The sequence below is a fragment of the Sminthopsis crassicaudata genome, chromosome 1 (assembly GCF_048593235.1).
Source record: "Sminthopsis crassicaudata isolate SCR6 chromosome 1, ASM4859323v1, whole genome shotgun sequence".
NCBI lineage: Eukaryota > Metazoa > Chordata > Mammalia > Dasyuromorphia > Dasyuridae > Sminthopsis > Sminthopsis crassicaudata.
Window position 1 is genome coordinate 502,316,720 of NC_133617.1, and position 24,331 is coordinate 502,341,050.

Below are 24,331 nucleotides of genomic sequence, written 5' to 3' on the forward strand. Positions count from 1 at the left end.
ATTTTCTATTTTGTGATCAATAATGATCTCTAGTTCTTCTTTGGTCACAAATGCCTTTCCCTTCCACAAGTCTGAGAGGTAAACTATCCTATGTTCCTCTAATTTATTTATAATCTCATTCTTTATGCCTAAACCATGGACCCATTTTGATCTTATCTCAGTATGTAGTGTTAAGTGTGGGTACATGCCTAGTTTCTGCCATACTTATTTCCAGTTTTCCCAGCAGTTTTTTTTTTCAAATAATGGAATTTTTTTATCCCAAAAGTTGGGATCTTTGGGTTTGTCAAACACTAGAGTGCTATCGTTATTCACTATCTCGTCCTGTGAACCTAACCTATTCCATTGATCAACTAGTCTATTTCTTAGCTAATACCAAATGGTTTTGGTGACTGCTTTATAATATAGTTCCAGATCAGGTACAGCTAGGCCACTTTCATTTGATTTTTTTTTTCATCAATACCCTTGAAATTTTTGACCTTTCTTTTTCCATATGAATTTTGTTGTTATTTTTTCTAGGTCATTAAAATAGTTTCTTGGGAATCTGATTGGTATGGCACTAAATAAATAGATTAGTTTAGGGAGTATTGTCATCTTGATTATATTCGCTCAGCCTATCCAAAAGCACTTAAATGTCTTTCCAATTTTTAAAATCTAACTTTATTTTTGTGGCAAGTGTTTTGTAATTTTGCTCATATAATTCCTGACTTTCCTTTGGTAGATATATTCCCAAATATTTTATACTATCAGTAGTTATTTTGAATGGAATTTCTCTTTGTATCTCTTGCTGTTGGATTGTTTTGATAATGTATAAACATGCTGAGGATTTATGTGGATTTATTTTGTATCTTGCAACTTAGCTAAAGTTATGAATTATTTCTAATAGCTTTTTAGCAGAGTCTTTGGTGTTCTCTAAGTATACCTTCATATCATCTTTAAAGATTTCCTTATTACCTACTCTAATTTCTTTAATCTCTTTCTCAGCTCTTATTGCATCTATTGATCATATGATTTTTGTTAGTTTGGTTATTAATATGGCCAATTATACTGATAGTTTTCCTAATGTTGAACCAGCCCTGCATTCCTGGTATAAATCCTACTTGATCATGATATATTATCCTGGGCATCATTTTCTATAGTCTTTTTGTTAATATCTTATTTACAGTTTTAGCATCAATATTCATTGGGGAGAGCGGTCTATAGTTTTCTTTCTCCGTTTTCAACCTACCTGGTTTGGGTATCAGTACCGTGTCTGTGTCATAAAGGGAATTTGGCAAGACTCCTTCATTCCCTATTTTTTCAAATAGTTTAATATAATATTGAGGCTAATTGTTCTTTAAATGTCTGGTAGAATTCACATGTAAATCCATCTGGTCCTGGGGATTTTTTCTTAGGGAGTTGATTAATAGCGTGTTCTATTTCTTTTTCTGAAATGGGACTATTTAAGCAATTTATCTCCTCCTCTGTTAATATAGGAAGCTTATATTTTTGGAGGTAGTCCTCCATTTCACTTAAGTTATCAAATTTATTGGCATATAGTTGGGCAAAGTAACTCCTTATTATTTCTCTAATTTCCTCTTCATTGGTGGAAAGATCCCCCTTTTCATTTGTAAGACTAACAATTTGATTTTCCTCTTTCCTTTTTCTGATCAAATTTACAAAAGGTTTATCTATTTTATTGGCTTTTTCATAAAACCAACTCTTGCCTCTGTTTGTTCTACCTCCCTGTCTGCACTGGCATCCTCCTACACCCAACCAAAACAGACCTTTTCTGGTGATCTTCGAAATTATCTTCTGCTGATAATGTGTTCTATTCCCAATATTCATGGATTCTGTTAGTCCAGCATTATTTCAGAGTTTGAATTTAGTAATTAATGTGAAGGTATTAGGAGAGCTCAGAAAGCAATGTGTGTTCTCTGCACCATGTTGGCTCTGCCTCCCCATTAGTTTTTCATATCTTAAATGTAATAGCATCATCAGAGATATTTGATATAAAGATAATTTTCTTCTTGACAGCTCTTTTTTTTCTCTGGAAGACCACTGATTTTGTTTGAGAAAGTTTTCAATTTGATGTAATAAAATTCTTTATTTTATTTTCTGTAATTTTGCCTGTTCCATAACAGCTCACCCCAAACACGTGAAAGGTACCTTACTTGATATTCTTATAATGTTCTGTGGTGTGACCTTAAATATTCAGGTCTTATTCATTTATAACTCCTTTGTGCTTCATGATAGTTAATATTTATATAAACCTAATTTCTATGAATTTCTTTCCAGTTTTCTCAACAGTTCTTACCAAATAGAGTGTTTTTCAAAAAACGTGCCCTCAAATATATCAAGCATTGGGTTATTAAATTCAACATTTTCATTCTTTTTTTACCTAAGTTGTTATCACTAATATTTTCTGTTTTTATAACCAGAGCTTAATAATCTTATATACAATTTCTGCTATATAATATAACTTGAAATCTTAAAACATTTATTTTTACTTTTATAAAATTTCTCTTAAAGATCTAGATACTTTGTTTCCCCAAGTATTTTGTTATGACTTTGTTTAGTTCTATAATGTACCTGATAATTATTTTTTATTTCATGTGATTATACACATAGAACTAACATATTGTATAGAGTTAGTATATCTTTTCTCTCATCATTTCTTTTACATATGCACACATGCACACCCATAGTCAGAGGCAACTCGCAAAGATTATTACTTGCAAATCATCATGTGGTATCTCAACATTTTTCACAAAAGATTGTGGAACTACATTCTACATGATATTTCTAATGACATTAAGAAGATTAAAAATACTATTGTATTTCATTTATATTTTCTAAAAATCTATCTTGTATAGATTAAGATGGACAATAATTCACAATGTGATGCCACACACATCCTAACGTGAACTTTGTTTTCCTTAACATCAAAAATGAGGAATTAGGAATTACTTTTTGTGATGTAAGTAGAATAGAAAGAAGAGAAGAGAGAGATAATTGTCATAATGGGGAGTTACAAAAGAAAAGCAGCACCAAATGAAATGTTAGAATGAACCAGATATCAGAATGTGTAATAATGATAAAAATTATAATAATAATAACAACAGCATATATGTAGTATGTTAACATTTTGCATGTATTTATAAATATTATTTCATTTGATCCTCATGAGTTCCTTAAGATATAGGTGCTATTATTATCCCTATTTAATAAAGGAGGAAACTGACAGGTGGTAGTTAAGTGACTAACCTAGAGTCAAACATTTACTACATAGAGGCAGATTTGAATTCAGAACTTCATGATTCTAGGCTGAGTGGTCCATGCACTATACTGCTTTAACTATTAAATGAGTCATTAGAAAAAATTTAAAGAGTATAGAAATCAAAGACAAATCATGTACTTTACCATTTTCATAGTGACCCTAATGATAGGCATCAAATAAAGGAATCCTTCTTAAACAAAAGAAAACTCAGGAAAAAGATATGAAATATAACTAGAGTGAGTCTGAACATATATCTGTAGGACTCCTGGGAATAAATTTGGTTCCAGGTCTACCTCAGGGACATGAATAATAAATGTAATGTGAATTTAACTAACTGTATATTTCTGATTCCTACAGAGGTTGTGAAGTAAAATTACATTGTCATAGTTCCTTTACTAAAATTTTCAGCCAAATAAATTATCAATTTTCTTACTTTTGCAAACCAATGGAAGTAAAGTAAGAATCACATTTTTTCTGCAGTATTCAGAGCAGAAGTTTTCAGAATATCAGATAACTGAGATCCAGAGAAAAAGGGAAAGAACTAGACCTAAGAATACAAAATTCAGAAGTCTGATCACAGTAGGAATTATGTAATAAGCTGTTTAGTAAAGTTAAATAACAACACACACACACACACACACACACACACACACACACACACACACACACACACACACACCAGGATTTTCATCTGGTTTTGAGACATTCACTCCCAATTTAAATTATCCATAAACTGTAATCTCTTATGCAAAACATTCCTCCCTCTTTTAGAATTTCAGTGTCAAGTCTATCCTCACTGCTGAATTGCCAAAAAAAATTTGTGAATAAAAAACAGACAAGAGTTAAGAATTGCTATTTTCCATAGACATGGGTGGGTCGTGGATGCTGCTTATGTTTTGAATAGCTGAAATATAAGGAATTGTGTGTGCTGCTGCTACTGCATCTGCTTTCACAGATGTTAGAAAACCAATTAAGAGTTAGCTTGTATAAATGGAGACATGCTGCATCACCCTCCAAAAAATAAGATATCATATGCATATCAATAATAGGCATAGAAACAGTGACTGCCAATAGCATTAAGTACAACAGTTATCACACTGTGTTCTGTAGGAGTGGGAGAAAAAGAAAAGTGAATCAGAAAATCTGCCTTGTTAGGTTTTCTTAGATTTTCAGCCATTTCTTTCATTTTTCCTTCAAACTCCCAGTGCATTCTTTTTTAATGCCCACAACTATAGGTTTTATTGATATCTAACCCAAACAGCCACAGACATGTCTAGCTGAGCATCCCAGAATAAAATCCTGAAGTTATTCATATCATCTCCTCATTGATGTGGGTACTTACATTCTAGCTAACTAAACAACTCTTTTTTTTCACTGTGTTATTTTGTTCTCTGCCTATACTTGAGTTAAACATTGTTGGTGCTATTTTAGTTGCCACCTGATATCATATTAGAAGCATCTGGCTATGTTGTATCTCTAAATGAAATGACAGAAGTTTTGGGGATGAGTCTGTGCATAATGTAATTTGTAATCCCCTAAAGTCTTTTGTTCTTATAAAAAATATAATGTATGTCAATAAATGATATATCACTCAAGAGGATAAATTTAATTAAAACAGTTATTTCTTGTAGCAAAAGAGATAAATTTAAATTAATTTGACAAGATAGACATAAACTGGAAAGCAAACAAAAATCAGGATAACCTTTGAAGCTTGTTGTGTTTCATTTTACTTATAAATTTAAGACACCTACCCCTTCATGTCTCCATACACTACAACTAAAACTATCATAATAATGTGTCTTCTGGTGGTACTCAAATAAACATTTTATTCAACAAACTAAACAGAATGTTCAAGTCCAAGGATACATGTCTCAGAGGGAGAGAATTTCCATGTTTAAGTGAATTCTTATTGACTAATGATGCTGTAATAATAATAAATCTGAGGCTGTCACTTTTGACTCACTGGCAAGGATGTATACATTTTTATCTGTGTTTACAAAAATTATTTATGAATTGAAATGATCTATCAGTCTCTTTACAATCATTCTAATGATAAAAGTATGTATTTATGAGAAGTCTAGTTAAGGTTACAAGAATTCTCCCTCTCCCTCCCAAAAAAACAACTATTATTAAGCACTACTATATTTCAGGTACTATACTAAGCTGTGGGGATACAAAAGGAAGCAAATGATAGTTCCTGTACTCAGAAAGTTTACAATATAGTATGGAAGAAAATATGCAAACAAATATATACATATATATATATATATTTACATGTATATGTATATATATATATATATATATATATATATATATATATATATAACTTATTTATATCTGCATCTCTCTCTCTATCTATTGGGATAAATAGAGAATAAATAACAGGAGGAAGACATTAGAACCAAGAAGTGTTGAGAAAAGCTTCATTTGAAATATAAGGTCTTTATTGAAGTCAGAAAAATGGAGTGGAAGAGGGATAGTATTTCAGGAATGGGGTATAGGGCATAAGATTTCTAGGTAATTTCTTAGAACTTAAAAATCCAGTATATTGTTCATGTAATATCTAAGAAGCTAATGTCACTATATCAAAGAGTACACATTTGGGTATAAGGTATAAGAGTACTAGGAAGATAGAAGGGTTCTAGATTATGAGGGCCTTTGAATGCCTCATTGATAATTTTTATTCATTATTGTAAGAAACAAGGAGCTTCTGAAGTTTGCAGAATGAGGGGATCACACACAATATGTGTAGGAGCAGAATATGTGAAAAAATCTGCTTTGGACCTGTGATTTTAAAATGTCTATGGTGAACTTTCTTTGAGATGTCTGAAAGCCATTTGGAGAAGTAGGCAGACAGGTAGGGGTAACATAGGTAGATTTGTGAATCATTGGCAGAGAGGCGGTAATTAAAATTCATCAATAAATCATCAACAAATATTTGGTGAATAAATTACTAGCTGAATTATGTTAATTGGGAGATTTGACTGAAAGTGGAGTGGATAGAAAACTGACATTAAAGTCAGTAAGCCTGTGTTCACGTTCCACTTTTTATACTAAATATGTGATATAATGATAGCCATGTAACTTCAGAATGCCAGAGAATTATTGATAAATTTTTTTTTATCTCTAGAATAACAAACAGCTGCCAAGTTCATTCATTCATTCATTCATTTCATTAGTTAGTCATTTAAGCATTGCACAAAAGTTTTATCAATATAATGGATATTGAGCACTGTGCTGAGTGATCAGGAAAATACAAGTTTTACTCTTGTGGGATGATAAGATTTTAAACACTAATAATTATCTCAGATATTACATGATAAATGAACTGTACAGAGGCAGCCATGTGGCTTGGTTCAAAAACTAATATTGACCAGATTCTTCCCATATCTAATCTGTACTAATAGAGAATTCCAAATCTAAGCATCAGCCCAATTCTCTAATTAGCTGAGTTATTCAGTCACAATATATGTTATACAGTATCATAATATCTTGTTTCATTTGTTATATTGATTCCAAGATCAAGACAAAACCAATATCCATTTCTAAGAAATATGAATCACTTGTTTATCAATGTATATTTTAGTGATGTATTAATCAGATCTGGGCAAAAAAAATTGTTTTTCCATGAACTTGAGAAAAGTTCTAATGCTCAATATAGTCTTAGATGACTTTTGTCTTTTTTCAAGTTTCAGTAACCACCAGAGAAATTTGGTGGGAGAATGAAAAACTAATTGTTGCTCCATTCCCATATTAAGTAATTTCACTACAGATCTATGAAATTCAATATAGCATATTAAAAAAATCTTATATACCCAGATTGCAGAAAGATAAATTGATATAAAAAACTTCTACAGCCTAAAGGAGATTTTTTTTAAAAATTCATTCCAAAAAACAAATTTCTTTGTGAGGAACAGCTAACATCATAGAATCAAAACAACAACAAAACAAAACAAAACAAAACAAAACAAAACAAAAAGAAAAGAAAAGAAAGAAAAGAAGAGAAAAAAAAAAAGAAATGCACTCCCTTGAAACAGAGGGAAATACCCTGCTGGAATTAAATGAATTGAGAACTCTAATGACCTTATGTTTCATTCTAATAAAACAAGGAAATAAATATTTTAGTATGTTTTAAGTTAAAGAACAATATTTGTTCTTTGTTTACTAGATTATGAACTCTTTGAAATTATTCATCTTTGTATCCCACACAAATCCTGATCCATGCTAGTAGGCTTTCAATAAAATTTAATTGGAATTATTTTGAGTACCATCAATATTATTTTAAAGAATACTACTTTTTCTGTAAAAACCAGAGATGTAATGTTCATGTTGGTTTTCTGGAGGTCTTGAGAGCAACCTTCTTTCAGTCAAATAATCACCACAAGAATAGTCAGATATGAAAGTCCAAAGTCTTTATTTTTTCCTTCACATTCAAGTTTCCTTGCCTAGGATCTGAGCTGGCTTTCCTTTCAGACTAGCCTTGGTCTCAGTGGGGGAAGTTCAGGAGGCCAGCCCCCAAGGTGGTGGAGATGAAATGAATGAATCTGTCTCTCCTTGGCTCCGAGAGCCAGTCCTCTTGTTTTCCTTGGCTCTGTCTCCAAGCCTCTTGGTCTCAAAGGAGAGCCAGCAAGAGCCTGACTGAAGATGGAATGGATATGTCTCTGGGTTTCTTTCCTTCTGAGTCCTTCTGAGTCTCTCTCCAAGCCCTTTTGAGTCTGGTGTTGGCTCTGACAGGTCTTGGTCTCAGTGGGGGAAGTGCAGAAGGACAGGTCAGCCACTATGAGGCTGATGAAGATGGAATGAATCTCTTTCCTTGGCTCCAACAGCTTGAGCTCCTGCCTCCAGTCTGCTTGCCTTCTCTGACTCTCACTCTGACTGAGTTTGTCACAGCTTTATATGTTCTACACTGAGTATAAACCAATCATTATATCATTAGGAAACCATTATTTGTTGTAAGATTAAATCAAGCATACTGAATTTAGAGACCTATTAATCACCATGCTAAACTAGATAACCATTGCCTCCTCAATTCCACTAAATTAGCACCTTCTAAGAATCCTTGTTTCAAGTTCAGAGTTCTGGCCCATAACACAGAGGCATACTCATTTCTAAAATATATAGAAAAATGACTCAAATTTATAAGAATTCAAGCCATTCTCCAATTGATAAATGGCTAAAGGATATGAATAGATAATTTTTAGAAGAAGAAACTGAAACCATTTGTTGCCATAGAAAAAGGTGCTCTAAATTACCATAGATCAAATAAATCAAATTAAGACAACTCTGAAGTACCACTACACATCTTTCAGTTTGGCTAAGATGACAGGAAAAGATAATGATGAAAGTTGGAGGACGTGGGAAAATTGGGACACTAATACTTGTTGCTGGAGTTATGGATTGAGCCAATGATTCTGGAGAGCAATTTGGAGCTGTGCCCAAAGGGATATCAAAATGTGCCTACCCTTTGATCTAGCAGTGTTTCTACTGGGTCTGAATGGCTGAATAAGTTATGTATATGAATGTTATGGAATATTATTGTTTTACAAGAAACGATCAGCAGGATCTTTTCAGAGAGGCCTGGAGAAACTTACATGAATGGACACTAAGTGAAATGAGAAGAACTAGGAGATCATTGTATACAGGAAGAACAAGATAATGCAAAGATCAATACTGATGGACATGGGTCTTTTCAACAACGAGATGAGTGAGGTCAGTCTCAATGATCTTGTGATGAAGAGAGTCATCTACACCCAAAGACAGGACTGTGGGAACTGATTTTGTTCTCATTCTGTTGTTATTTACTTGCATTTTCTTTTCTTTCTTATTTTTTCCTGTTTGATCTGCTTTTCTTATGTAGCAAGATAATTGTATAAATATATATACATATATTGGATTTAACATATTTTAACATGTTTAACATATGTTGATTTGCTAGGTAAGGGAGGAAATGAGGGAGGGGGGAAATTTGGAACACAAGATTTTGCAAGGGTCAATGTTGAAAAATTATCCATGGATATGTTTTGAAAATAAAAAGCTTCAATTAAATAAATCAGGAGCATAATTCAGTTTGCTAATTATAAGCAATTAAAGATAATCAAAAATGGAATAGATTGCCTTGATAAATCAGGATTTATTCAAATATAATATCCAAATGATAAATCAGGATAATCAAAAAAAAAAAAAAAAGATTCCTTATTTTTGAATAGCCACTTGACATATTTATTGCACAGGGGAATCTTGTTCAGGTATAGGTTGAACAAGTTCACTTCTTAAGTCTTTAAGAATCTGACAATATGAGATATACCTAAATTTGCCATGTAATTTTTATAAAATAAGATTGCATTTTGTTTTAACACAACAGACATTATTTACTAAACTCCTAAATGAAATGCTAATATACCTCCATGCATTCCTCTAAAATACATTCTCTAGAATTCACTTTGCAAAATAACAACAAAACCCCACATCATTGTGTGATTTTATTAACTAAAATCAGTTTTATCTTAAATAATTTAGTACCTGTTGCCTTCTAATTCAGATTCAGATTTGTTGGGTTTTGTGGATTTTGTAAGAGAGAGCATCTGTCATAGTGGATAAATAGCATACCTTTAATTTAAAACAAAAAGTTTCATCTCTGTGTGACCATTGAGGATTACTTATATACTGGATAAAGAGAGTATCCTCATCAGAAATTCTCTTTTAAAATTTATTAACAAATATATAACAACAAATATATTTATTTTTCTACAGAAATGCATTTTATTCCTTTTGATAAAATATTATCATTCTAAATTGTCACAAACTCTTTTTATATTTCTCAGAACTCTTCACATTTCTTGTTGCTTTCAGAAAAAAAATATAAAATATATTTATAAATGTAGTCTGGTTTCATCCCTTACTTAGATTGAGCGATTTCATAATAGTTCGAATTTTTTATTATTATAACTTTTTAATGACAGAACATATGCCTGCATATTTTTTTTACAACATTATCCCTTTCATTCACTTCTGTTCTGACTTTTCCCTTCCCTCCCACCACCCCCTCCCCTAGATGGCAGGAAGTCTTATACATGTTAAATATGTTATAGTATATTCTAGATACAATATAGGTGGGCAGAACCATACAGTTCTCTTGTTGCACAAGAAGAATTGATTTCAGAAGGTAAAAATAAGCTGGGAAGAAAAACAAAATTGCAAATAGTTCATGCTCATTTCCAGTGTTCCTTCTCTGGGTATAGCTGATGCTGTCCATCATTGATCAATTGGAACTTAATTGTATGTTCTCTTTGTTGAAGATATCCACTTCCATCAGAATACATCCTCATACAGTATTGTGGTTGAAGTGTATAATGATCTCCTGGTTCTGCTCATTTCACTCAGCATCAGTTCATGTAAGTCTTTCCAAACCTCTCTGTATTCATCCTGTTGGCCGTTTCTTACAGAACAATAATATTCCATAACATTTATATATCACAATTTACCCAACCATTCTCCAATGGGCATCCATTCATTTTCCAGTTTCTAGCCACTACAAAAAGGGCTGCCACAAACATTTTGGCAAATACAGATTCCCGTTCCCTTCTTTAATATCTCTTTGGTATATAAGCCCAGTAGTAACATTGCTGGATCAAAAGGTATGCACAGTTTGAAAACTTTTGGAGCATAATTCCAGATTGCTCTCCAGAATGGTTGGATTCATTCACAGCTCCACCAACAATGCATCAATGTCCCTGTTTTCCTGAATCACATCCAACATTCATAATTATTTTCTCCTGTCATCTTAGCCAATATGATAGTTATGTAGTGGAATCTCAGAGTTGTCTTAATTTACATTTCTCTGATAAATAGTGCTTTGGAACACTCTTTCATATGAGTAGAAATAGTTTCAATTTCAGCATCTGAAAATTGTCTGTTCATATCCTTTGACCATTTATCAATTAGAAAATGACTTGATTTCTTATAAATTAGAATCAATTCTCTATATATTTTGGAAATGAGGCCAATATCAGAACCTTTAATTGTAAAAAAAAAATGTTTCCCCAGTTTGTTACTTCCCTTCTAATCTTGTTGGCATTAGTTTTGTTTGTAGAAAGAGTTTTTTTTTTTTTTTTTGACGTAATCAAAATTGTCTATTTTGTGATCAATAATTATCTCTAGTTCTTCTTTGGTCACAAATTCCTTTCTCTTCCACAAGTCTGAGAGGTAAACTATCCTATGTTCCTCTAATTTATTTATAATCTCGTTCTTTATGCCTAAACCATGGACCCATTTTGATCTTATCTTGGTGTATGGTGTTTAGTGTGGGTTTCTGCCATACTAATTTCCAGTTTTCCCAGCAGTTTTTGTCAAATAGTGAATTCTTATCCCCACAAAAGGTTTGACAAATTCTAGATTGCTATACTTATTAACTATTTTGTCCTGTGAAACTAATCTATTCCACTGATCAAGTAATCTCTTTCTTAGCCAATACCAAATGGTTTTGGTGATTGCTGCTTTATAATATAGTTTTAGATCAGGTACAACTAGGTCACCTTCATTTGATATTTTTTTTCAATTAATTCCTTTGAAATTCTTGACCTTTTGTTCTTCCAGATGAATTTAATTGTTATTTTTTCTTGGTCATTACAATAGTTTCTTGGGAGTCTGATTGGTATAGCATTAAATAAATATATTAGTTTAGGGAGTATTTTAGGGAGTCATCTTTATTATATTTGCTCGGCCTATCCAAGAGCACTTAATATTTTTCCAATTATTTAAATCTGCCTTTGGTTGGAAAGTATTTTGTAATTTTGCTCATGTAATTCCTGATTTTCCTTTGGTAGATAGATTCCCAAATATTTTATGGTATCAATAGTTATTTTGAATGGAATTTCACTTTGTATCAGTTGCTGTTGGATTTTGTTGGTGATGTATAAAAATGCTGAGGATTTATGTGGGTTTATTTTGTATCCTGCAACTTTGCTAAAGTTGTGAATTATTTTAATAGTTTTTTAGTAGAATTGTTGGGGTTCTCTAATTATACCATCATATAATCTTCAAAAAGTGATAGTTTGGATTCCTCATTACCTACTCTAATTACTTTAATCTCTTTCTTAACTCTTATTGCCAAAGGTAGCATTTCTAGTTCAATGTTGAATAGTAATGGTGATAGTGGGCAACTTTATTTCACTCCTGATCTTAGTAGGAATGGTTCTAGTTTATCCCTATTACATATGATGTTTACTGACAGTTTTAAATATATGCTCCTGACTAGTTTAAGGAAAAGTCCATTAATTCCTATACTCTCAATGGATGCTGGATTTTATCAAATGCTTTTTCTGAATCTACTGAGATGATCATATGGTTTTTGTTAATTTGGTTATTGATATAGTCAATTATGTTAATAGTTTTCCTAATATTGAACCAGCCCTGCATTCCTGGTATCAATCCTACTTGCTCATAGTGTCTTATCATGGACATGATTTTCTGTAATCTTTTTGCTATTATTTTATTTAGGATTTTAGCATCAATATTCATTAAAGAGATTTGTTCTATAATTTTCTTCCTCAGTTTTCAACCTACCTGGATTAGGTATCAGTATCATGTCTGGGTCATAAAAGGAATTTGGTAGGACTCCTTCAATTCTTATTTTTTAAAATAGTTTATATAGCATTTGAGTTAATTGTTCTTTAAATATTTGGTAGAATTCACATTTAAATCCATCGTGCCCTGGGATTTTTTTCTTAGGGAGTTGATTAATAGCTTGTTCTATTTCTTTTTCTAAGTAAGATGGGACTGTTTAACCAATTTATTTCTTCCTCTTTTAATCTGGGCAAGCTATATTTTTGAAGGTATTCTTCCATTTCAATTAAGTAATAAAATCTATTGGCACAAAATTAGGGAAAGTAACTCCTAATTATTGCTATAATTTCCTCTTCATTAGTGGTGAGTTCTCCCTTTTCATTTTTAAGACTAAATTTGATTTTCCTCTTTCCTTTTTTAATACGATTTACTAAGGGTTTATCTATTTTGTTGGTTTTTTCATAGAACCAACTCTTAGTTTTATTTATTAATTCAATAGTTTTTTTTTTTTTACTTTCAATTTTATTAATCTCACCTTTTATTTTTAGAATTTCAAATTTAGTGTTTGACTGGGAGTTTTTAATTTTTTTTTTCTTTCCTAGCATTTTTTGTTGCAAACTCAATTCATTGACCTTCTCTTTCTTTATTTTATGCAAGTAGTCCTTTAGAGATATAAAATATCCTCTTATTACTGCTTTGTCTGCATCCTACACATTTTGACATGACATTTCATTATTGTCATGTGCTTGAGTGAAGTTATTAAATATGTCTATGATTTTCTGTTTTACCCAATCATTCTTTAATATGAGATTATTTAGTTTCCAATTATTTTTGGTCTATTTTCCTCTGGCTTTTTATTGAATGTAATTTTCATTGCTTCATGATCTGAAATGGATGCATTTACTATTTCTGCCTCTCTGAGTTTGAATTTAACATTTTTATGCCCTTGTATATGATCAATTTTTGTATAGGTTCCATGAACTGCTGAGAAGAAAGTATACTCCTTTCTGTCTCCATTTAGTTTTCTCCAAAGATCTATCATATCAAACTTTTCTAGTATTCTATTTACCTCTTTGACTTGTTTCTTATTTATTTTGTGGTTTGATTTATCTAATTATGAGAGTGCAAGGTTGAGATCTCCCACTATTATAGTTTCACTGTCTATTTTTTCTTGCAGCTCTCTTCATTTCTCTTTTAAGAATTTAGATGCTACACCACTTGGTGCATATATGTTTATTATTGATATTGCTTCATTATCTATGCTACCCTTTAGCAAGTTATAGTGTCCTTCCTTATCTCTTTTAATTAGATCAGCTTTTGCTTTTGCTTGATCTGAAGTCAGGATGGCTATCCCTACTTTTTTAACTTCACCTGAAGCATAATAGATTCTGCTCCAACCTTTTACCTTTACTCTGTATGTATAGCCTTGCTTCAAGTGTGTTTCCTATAAACAACATATTGTAGGATTCTGGTTTCTAATCCAGTCTGCTAACCACATCCCTTTTATGGGAGAGTTTACCCCATTCACATTTATGGTTAAAATTACTAATTCTGTATTACTTGCCATCTTGTTAATCTCTGCTTATGCTTTTCTCCTTTCCTTCCATCTTATCCCCCTACCTAGTATTAAGCTTGTGAGCACCACTTGCTTCTCACAGCCCTTCCTTTTTAGTATCCCTCTCCCCAATTTAGAGTTCCTCCCCTTATCTTACCCTTTTTCCTTACAATTTCTGTATTCCTTTCCACTTAGCTTACTCCTTCCCTTTTCATTTTTCCCCTCCCAATTTTCACTGAGGTGGGAGAAGTTTCACCATAAATCGAATACTCAAAACAAAATAAAACAAAACACAAATAATTACCAACAAAAGATATCCTTGAAATTCACCAGAAAAGGTCTATTTTTGCTTGTGGGTGGAGATGGTTAGATCAGGTGCATATTGAAGGCAGGCAGGGAGAGCACAGCAGGCAGCTCACATGGAGCAGATCTGAGGGAGGTGGGGTGTGATTTCAGCCATTTTTGCAGGGAGAACTACTTTACCACAGTGTGGCTACTTTGCCCTGCCAGCAAGCCAGTAGATTATAAGAGAAGCTACAAACACAAGGGATAAAGACTATCACCACAAAAAGCTAGGGTCTCTTGGGACCTGGTCACACCCACCCAGAGTTACTCAGCACACTCTCAGAATCTCAGAGCATGGATGCAGCCCAGCTATTGCTGTCCTGCTAGTGACTTACTGCTGCCCACTGCAATCTGTAGAGGAAGCTCGGTAATACCATCCAGCCACCCTCCCCCCCCCCAAAAAAAAAGTGAACTGGATTTGTTTTTAGGTTTTGTTGTTGTTGTTGTTAGTTTGTTTTCTTTGATTTTTCTTTGAAAAAATGACCAAAACATTAAAATGGACTCTAAGTATTGATAGATTCTATATGGATAGAGAGCAAACTTTAAACCCTGAGAAGAATAAAAACAGATTGTCTCCAGATGAATCCCCAAAAGGGGATATGATATGGTACTCAACACACAAGTCTCTCATACAAGAAATTAAAAAGGCTCTCAGAAGAGAGCTAGAAGAAAAATGGGAAAAGGAAAGGGAAGCTTGGAAAAAGCGTCTGGATAAGTCATCCCATGCATTTAAAGATAGAGTGGATAAAGAAATAAAATCCTTGAAAAACAGAATTAGTGAATTGGAAACAGTACATAACTCCAAGGAAAACAGAATGAGTGAATTGGAAAAATAAAATAGCTCTCTAAAAAATAAAGTTGATGAAAAGGAAAAAAATTCCATACAACCAAAGAACTCACTTAAACACTCAATTGGGCAATTAGAAAAAGATATAAAAACTGAGAAAAGAAAATAATTCATTAAAAATCAGAATTGAACAAATGGAAACGAATGACTTGAGGAGACACCAAGAATCAGTCAAGCAAAACTAAAAGAAAATTTCCCTTTTTTTCATTAAAAATGTCTCTAGCTTTTACAGCAAATTAATTTTTGAACACATTTCTTAGTTCTACACTTCTTTTTTTTTTTTTTTAAATTTATTTTTTTATTCATTTTTCCAAATTATCCCCTCCCTCCCTCCACTCCCTCCCCCCGATGGCAGGTAATCCCATACATTTTACATGTGTTACAATATAACCTAGATACAATATATGTGTATACCATTTTCTTGTTGCACATTAAGTATTAGCTTCCGAAGTTATAAGTAACCTGAGTAGATAGACAGTAGTGCTAACAATTTACATTCACTTCCCAGTGTTCCTTCTCTGGGTATAGTTATTTCTGTCCATCATTGATCAACTGGAAGTGAGTTGGATCTTCTTTATGTTGAAGATTTCCACTTCCATCAGAATACATCCTCATACGGGTATGCCCATTTTGATAACTCTTTGGGCATAGTTCCCAATTGCTCTCCAGTATGGTTGGATCTATTCACAATTCCGCCAACAATGTATTAGTATCCCAGTTTTCCCACATCCCCTCCAACATTTCTCATTATATTTTCTCTTACAGTCTCTTCTTACACAGTTTTCTTGGTGATATATAGAAATCCTGATGATTTTTGTTTTATCTTATGTCCTGCTACATTTCCAAAATTATTGTTTCAACTAACTTTTTAGTTTAATCTCTTGGATATTAAGTATATGATCATACAATAGGCAAAAGAGATAGTTTTAATCCAATCCTCATGCTTCCTTCCATTTATTTTTCTTTTATTTTTAGCATTATTTTCTTTTTAATTTTTCTTTATTTTAATGCACATTTTTTTGTTTATCCTGTTGAGAGAGGAAAATTAGAACAAAAGGAAAAATGCATGGGAAAGAAAAAAACGAGGTGAAGATACCATGTGGTGATTTACATTCAATCTTCAATGTTCATTTTCTGGATGCAGATGGCATTTTCTATCCAAAGTTTTTTGGGATTGATTTGGATCATTGAAACAGTGAGAAGAACCAAGACTTTCATAGTTGATTAGTATGTATTCTTGCTGTTACTTTGTACAATGTATTCTTGGTTCTGTTTGATTTATTCAGCACCAGTTCATGTAAATATATTCAGAACTTTGTAAAATCAGCTTATTCATCATTTTTCACAGAACAATAATATTACATTCATAAACTTCATAAACTACAATTTGCTTAATATTTCTCAATTGATGGCCATTTGCTAATTTCCCAATTCTTTGCTACCACAATATTAAAAAAATATTAACATAATTGACTACATAGATAACCAAACTGACAAAATCATATGATTATCTCAATAGATGCAGAAAAATCATTTGACAAAAATTTGGCACTCATTTCTATTAAAAACACTAGACTGTATAAAAATAAATGGAGTTTTCCTTAAAAGAATCAGTAGCACCTACTTAAAACCATCACCAAGCATCATATGTAATGAGAATAAAATAGAACCATTCCCAATAAGATCAGGGGTGAAACAAGGTTGCCCATTATCACCATTAGTATTCTATATCATATTAGATATGCTAGCTTTGGCAATAAGAGTGGAGAAAGAGATTAAAGGAATTAGAATAGGTAATGAGGAAACCAAATTATCACTCTTTGCTGATAATAAGATGGTATACTTAGAGAATCCTAGAGAATCAATTAAAAAACTACTAGAAACAATCCATAACTTTAGTTGCAGAATACAAAATAAATTCACATAAACCATACGCATTTTTATATGTTACCAACAAAATTCAGCAGCAAGATATAAAAAGAGAAATTTCATTTAAAATAACTTTTATCTAGATAATATAAATTATTTGGGAGTCTACCTGCCAAGGCAAAATGAAATTTTTGGAACTATATGAACACAATGACAAAACATTTCCTACACAAATAAAGTCAGATCTAGTCAATTGGAAAAATATTTAGTGTTCCATGAGTAGGCCTAGGGAATATAATACAAATGACAAGACCTCCTAATTAATCTACTTATTCAGTGCCATAACAATTAAACACCCAAGAAATTACTTTAGAGCTAGAAAAAATAATAAAAAAGTTCATCTTGAAGAGCAGAAGTTCAAGACTTTCTTTTTTTAAATTTTTATTATTATATATATTTTTTCCAAATTACCCCCCCTCCTTCTACTCCCTTCCCCTGATGACAGGCAATCCCATACATTTTACATGTGTTACAATATAACCTAGATACAATACATGTGTGTAAATACCATTTTCTTGTTGCACAATAAGCATTAGATTCCGAAGGTACATGTAACCTGGGCAGACAGATATTAGTGCTAACAATTTACATTCACTTCCCAGTGTTTCTTCTCTTGGTGTAGCTACCTCTGTCCATCATTGATCAACTGGAAGTGAGTTGGCTCTTCTTTATGTTGAAGATTTCCACTTCCATCAGAATACATCCTCATACAGTATTGTTGTTGAAGTGTACAGTGATCTTCTGGTTCTGCTCATTTCACTCAGCATCAGTTGATGTAAGTCTCTCCAAGCCTCTCTGTATTCCTCCTGCTAGTCATTTCTTACAGAGCAATAATATTCCATAACCTTCATATACTATAATTTACCCAACCATTCTCCAACTGATGGACATCCATTCATCTTCCAGTTTCTAGCTACAACAAAAAGAGCTGCCACAAACATGTTGGCACATATAGGTCTCTTTCCACTCTTTAGTATTTCTTTGGGATATAAGCCCAGTAGTAGTACTGCTGGGTCAAAGGGTATGCACAGTTTGATAACTTTTTGGGCATAGTTCCAAATTGCTCTCCAGAATGGCTGGATTCTTTCACAACTCCACAAGCAATTTATTAGTGTCCCAGTTTTCCCACATCCCCTCCAACATTCATCATTATTTGTTCCTGTCATCTTAGCCCATTTGACAGGTGTGTAGTGGTATCTCAGAGTTGTCTTAATTTGCATTTCTCTGATCGGTAGTGATTTGGAACACACTTTCATATGAGTGGATATAGTTTCAATTTCTTCATCTGAGAATTGTCTGTTCATATCCTTTGACCATTTATCAATTGGAGAATGGTTCGGTTTCTTATAAATTAGGTTCAGTTCTCTATATATTTTGTAAATGAGACCTTTGTCAGAACCTTTGCTTTTAAACATATTTTCCCAATTTGTTACTTCCCTTCCAATCTTGTTTGCATTAGTATTGTTTGTACAGAAACTTTTTAGTTTGATGTAATCAAAATCTTCTATTTTGTGATCAATAATGATCTCTAGTTCTCCTCTGGTCATAAATTCCTTCCTCCTCCACAAGTCTGAGAGGTAGACTATCCTCTGTTCCTCTAATCTATTTATTATCTCACTCTTTATGCCTAAATCATGGACCCATTTTGATCTTATCTTGGTATATGGTGTTAAGTGTGGATCCATATCTAATTTCTGCCATATTAATTTCCAGTTTTTCCAACAGTTTTTTCCAAATAATGAATTTTTATCCCTAATGTTGGTATCTTTGGGTTTGTCAAAGATTAGATTGCTATAGATGTACCCTTTTTTGTCCTTTGTATCTAAAGTTCAAGACTTTCAAGGGAATTAATGAAAAAATGCAAGTGAAGGTAGCCTACCTGTATAAGACCTAAAACTATATTATAAAGCAGCAGTCATCAAAACCATTTGGTATTGGCTAAGAAATAGAATTATTGATCACTAGAATAGATTTGATTCACAAGACACTATAGTAAATGACTATATTAATCTAGTATTTGACAAACCCAAAGATCCCAGCTTTGTTTGTAAGAACTCACTATTTCACAAAAATTACTTGGAAAATTAAAAATTAATATGGCAGAAATTAGGCATTAACCCACATCTAACACCCTATACCAAGATTCATGGTTTGGAAAGAAAGAGTGCTATTATAAGTAAATTAGAAAAACAAAGGATAATTTACCTCTCAGATCAGTGAAGAAGGAAGGAAATTTGTGGCCAAAATAAAGCATGAGTATGTTATCAAATATAAAATGGATAATTTTGATTATGTTACCTAAGTTTTGTATAATCAATGCAGAAAAGATCCAAAGGGAAGCAATAAACTAGGGGAAATTTTTATATTACATATGAAATACTTCATAGTCTAACAGTCAAGACAAACTCAGGGTTTATATGAACACAGTTATTAAATAGTTTTTGTACATATTAAGACAGAGCTAAACAATTGGAGAAATATTAGTTATTCATAAGCAGTCTATATCAATAAAATAATGATAATTCTAAGGAAGTACACTTATTCAGTGCCATACCATTTAAACTACTAACATTATTTTTCATATGGAAATATTTATTCATCTGGGAGAACAAAAAAATTCAAGAATATCAGAGGAATCAAATTTAAAATGTAAAAGAATGCAGGCTATCAGTTCCCTGTTTAAAATATGCTATAGAATGAAAATCATTAAAAATAAGTTGGGTAGCACCTAAGAAATATGAATAGGGGGTCAATGGAATAAAATATTTATTCAGCAGTAGATTGCCATAATCATCCAGTTTTTGACAATGCAAGGATTAAAGCTTTTGGGATAAGACCTCATTATTTGACAGAAAATTGTTTCAAAAACCATAAAGTAGTTTGGCAGAGACTAGGAATAGTGCAACATCTCATATCCTATACCAAAATAAAACAAAAAATGCATAAATAATTTAGACATAAAGGTTGATATTATAAGTAAATTAGGGGAGCATGGAGAACTTTACGCTTCATATATATGGATAAGGGACTAGTTTATGTCCCAGCAAAAGAAAAAGAGAAATAAATTGCAATGTTTTGATTACCTGAAATTAAACAACTTTTTCACCAAAAAAAAAAAGCTATGCAGTCAAAATTAGAAAGAAACCAAAAAATTAGGAAAATTTTTACATCAAGTTTCTTTAATAAAGCTTTTATTTCTTAATTATATAGGCAACTGAACCGTGTGTGTGTGTGTGTGTGTTTGTGTGTGTGTGTGTGTGTGTGTGTGAGTATGTGTATGAACAGTTATAATAAATGATCAAAGAACATATAAATAGGCAATTTTCAGAAAACATCAAAGCTATCACCAGTTTCATGTTTAAAAATGCTCTAAATTGCTACTGATTAGAGAAAGTCAAATGAGATATAAGGTAGTATCAAATTGGAAACATAATAGACAGACTAATGATGCATAGGATGTAGAAAAATTGGGATACTAAAACACTATTACTCACAAGCACTATACTTCACAAAACTAAACTAATTTAACCATTCTGAAGAAAAATTTGTAATTATATGTAAAAGCCTTATAAAACTGTATATACCTTTTATCCCAGTAACACCACTACAAGGCCTTTTCCCAAAGAGAAAATAGAAAGTAAAGAAGATTTATTTAAACAAAAATATTTATAGGAGCTATTTTTGTAGTAGTAAAGAATTGAAAATTGAAGGACTGAATAACTTCTGATATCTGATTATAATGGAATTTTAAAAATATGAAAGATGCTATGAAAGTGATTATTAGAATTGTTTCAGAGGAAAAAAAAAACAAACTCAAAAGATATTTGTGAACTGATACAGTTAAGTGGATACAACCAGGAGAATAGTGTATACTGAAACAGAAGAGTTGTAGTAATGATCAGTATTCATAGATTTATCTACTCTGATCAAGACAATAACCCAAAAATATTAGAAAGGACTCATGGTGAAAAATGTTATCCACTGTCCAGAGAGAGAGCTCAAGGAATTGGAATGCATACTTTTAAACTTTCTTTAGTTTTCTTGTTTTATTTATTTTCCTTTTTTAAATGTGGCTAGTATAAAATGTTTTCCATGACTTCACATATATAATTGATATCAAATTCCCTGCCTTTTCAAGAATGGCGGAGAGACAAGGAGGCAGAAAAAAATGAAACAAAAAAGAGATTGTTATGTTTTTACATGTACATTTACATGAGATAAATGAAATGAAATAAAATATATGTATATGAAATGAAATAAATCTATGTAATTTAAAATCATAGAAAACAACATGGGGTACTTGAAGGTAAAATGATTTTACCAAGGTCATAAACAAATTGATATCAGAATCAGGCTTTAAAATAGTTTTTTGTTTGTTTGTTTGTTTGTTTTTTATGATATTGAAACCCTTTCCTTTTTATGTGCAAGCTGCTTGTTTACTTATAGCCAGCACATTCAAATTGATGGCTTATTTCTTTTGGTAATAATAATCATAGTTGAATTTAAAACAAACTGAATGATACTAAAAGTATTGCATGAATAGAATTCTTCTCTATAATGTATGAACTTCCATTTTTTGTTTGATCACTTAGCTCCTTGTCTCACTTATAAAATAATTTCTTTAAGTTGCTTTATATATTATGTCCTGTATTTAAATATGTTGCTAGGATTCCTGTAGTTCTGTTTGTGTAAATTCTCTTCCAGACCTTGGTCTGCTAATGAATGATTCCATTGATATACTCAATACACACAGCTTTTGTGGGAATGGCCAGGCAATTTTTTTTAACTTGTTTACAAATTCTTTTTACTCTCCCACCATCCTTCCAGAGAACATTGGTTAGTCTAACTTTCAAACTATTTCCTGTGAAAAAAGTACCTTTTTTTTTTTACTGCTGGCATTCACTCCAGTCACACATTATTGCAAACATCTGGAACAGAAAAGAAAAGCACTCTTTGGATTTTCTCCAAAAAATGTCTCAGTCAAAGGAAACTGAGCAAAGGAATTGTGTGGCCAAATGTGCAATGTAGAAATGAGAAAGGATCACAGTGAGATCACCAAAGAGGTGGGAAGAAAATCAAATATTTAATTTATATGACTAATATAACAGTTGTCTCCAGTTAGTGATTACAACATATTCATTTATAGCAATGTTTCTTCAATATTTTTACATTTATACAACAAGAAGAATTTTATGCATGTGTAAAGTGTACTAACAAACCTAGAATCATTTCCAAATTACCCTGAAACTTCTCTAATCTTGGAAATTAAATATTAAAAGTACTTTTGTGGACCATGATTTCACAATTCTTGGATTTCCTGGATCTTATTAAATAGCATTAATTTTGGGGGTGATGGGCATACTGATTTTCATTTTTCTTTATGTTTAATGGAGTTTTGAAGAACCAAATTTGAAGATAAACAGTTATCATGTTAATAAATAGTTGCTACAATTTGGAACTATGCCCAAAAAGTTATCAAACTGTGCATACCCTTTGACCCAGCATTGCTGTTATTGGGCTTATATCCCAGAGAAATACTAAAGAAGGGAAAGGGACCTGTATGTGCCAAAATGTTTGTGGCAGCTCTTTTTGTAGTAGCTAGAAACTGGAAGATGAATGGATGTCTATCAATTGGAGAATGGTTGGGTAAATTATGGTATATGAAGGTTATGGAATATTATTGCTCTGTAAGAAATGACCAGCAGGAGGAATACAGAGAGGCTTGGAGAGACTTACATCAACTGATGCTGAGTGAAATGAAAAGAACCAGAAGATCACTGTACACTTCAATGCTGTATGAAGATGTATTCTGATGGAAGTGGATATCTTCAACATAAAGAAGATCCAACTCACTTCCAGTTGATCAATGATGGACAGAAATAACTACACCCAGAGAAGGAACACTGGGAAGTGAATGTAAATTGTTAGCACTACTGTCTATCTACTCAGGTTACTTATACCTTTGGAATCTAATACTTAAAGTGCAACAAGAAAATGGTATTTACACACATATATTGTATCTAGGTTATATTGTAACACATGTAAAATGTATGGGATTACCTGTCATTGGGGGGAGGGAGTAAAAGGAGGGGGGGATAATTTGGAAAAAAATGAATACAAGGGATAATGTTATAAAAAATTGCTCATGCATATATACTGTGGAAAAAAATCTAAATAAAAAATAGTTGCTACAGATTAATTATTTATTAATGATTTTATTAAATACAGAAAATAATGCATTGAGATTGAATAAAAATCATTTACCTCATTGAAGAGCAAAGGGGTACATTAGATGAGAAGAAGTATATATAAATATAAAGGAAATTATAATAGTTACAACAATAATAGCTAGAATTTATATAAACTATTAAGGTTCTCAAAGTGTTTTGTAAACATTATTTGATTTAATCCTCACAACAACCCTGGAAGGAAGTAGATAGTATTATTAGTACCATATATATATATAATTAGAGATGAGGAAACTGAGACAGACAACAGTAAAGTTACATGCCCTTGATCATGTAACTAATGTCTGAATTAGAATCTGAATTCAGGTCTTCATGAGTCCAGGTCCAGTGCTCTATCCACTCTGCTGCTTATAATAATTAGTTCTTTGAGGAGTTCAAAGCATTTATTTAAGATATTGATCTTCCCATCAACCCAGGGGCTAAATACAATAATTATTCTTTTTTTATAGCTGAAGAAACTGAAACAGAAAGGCAAGTGATTTGCCCAGGGGTATGAAGAATAACATAAAATGAACCTAATTCTTCTATGAACTACTCAGAGTAAGCCTGAACATACACAAACACACACACAGACTTACCAAACACAACAG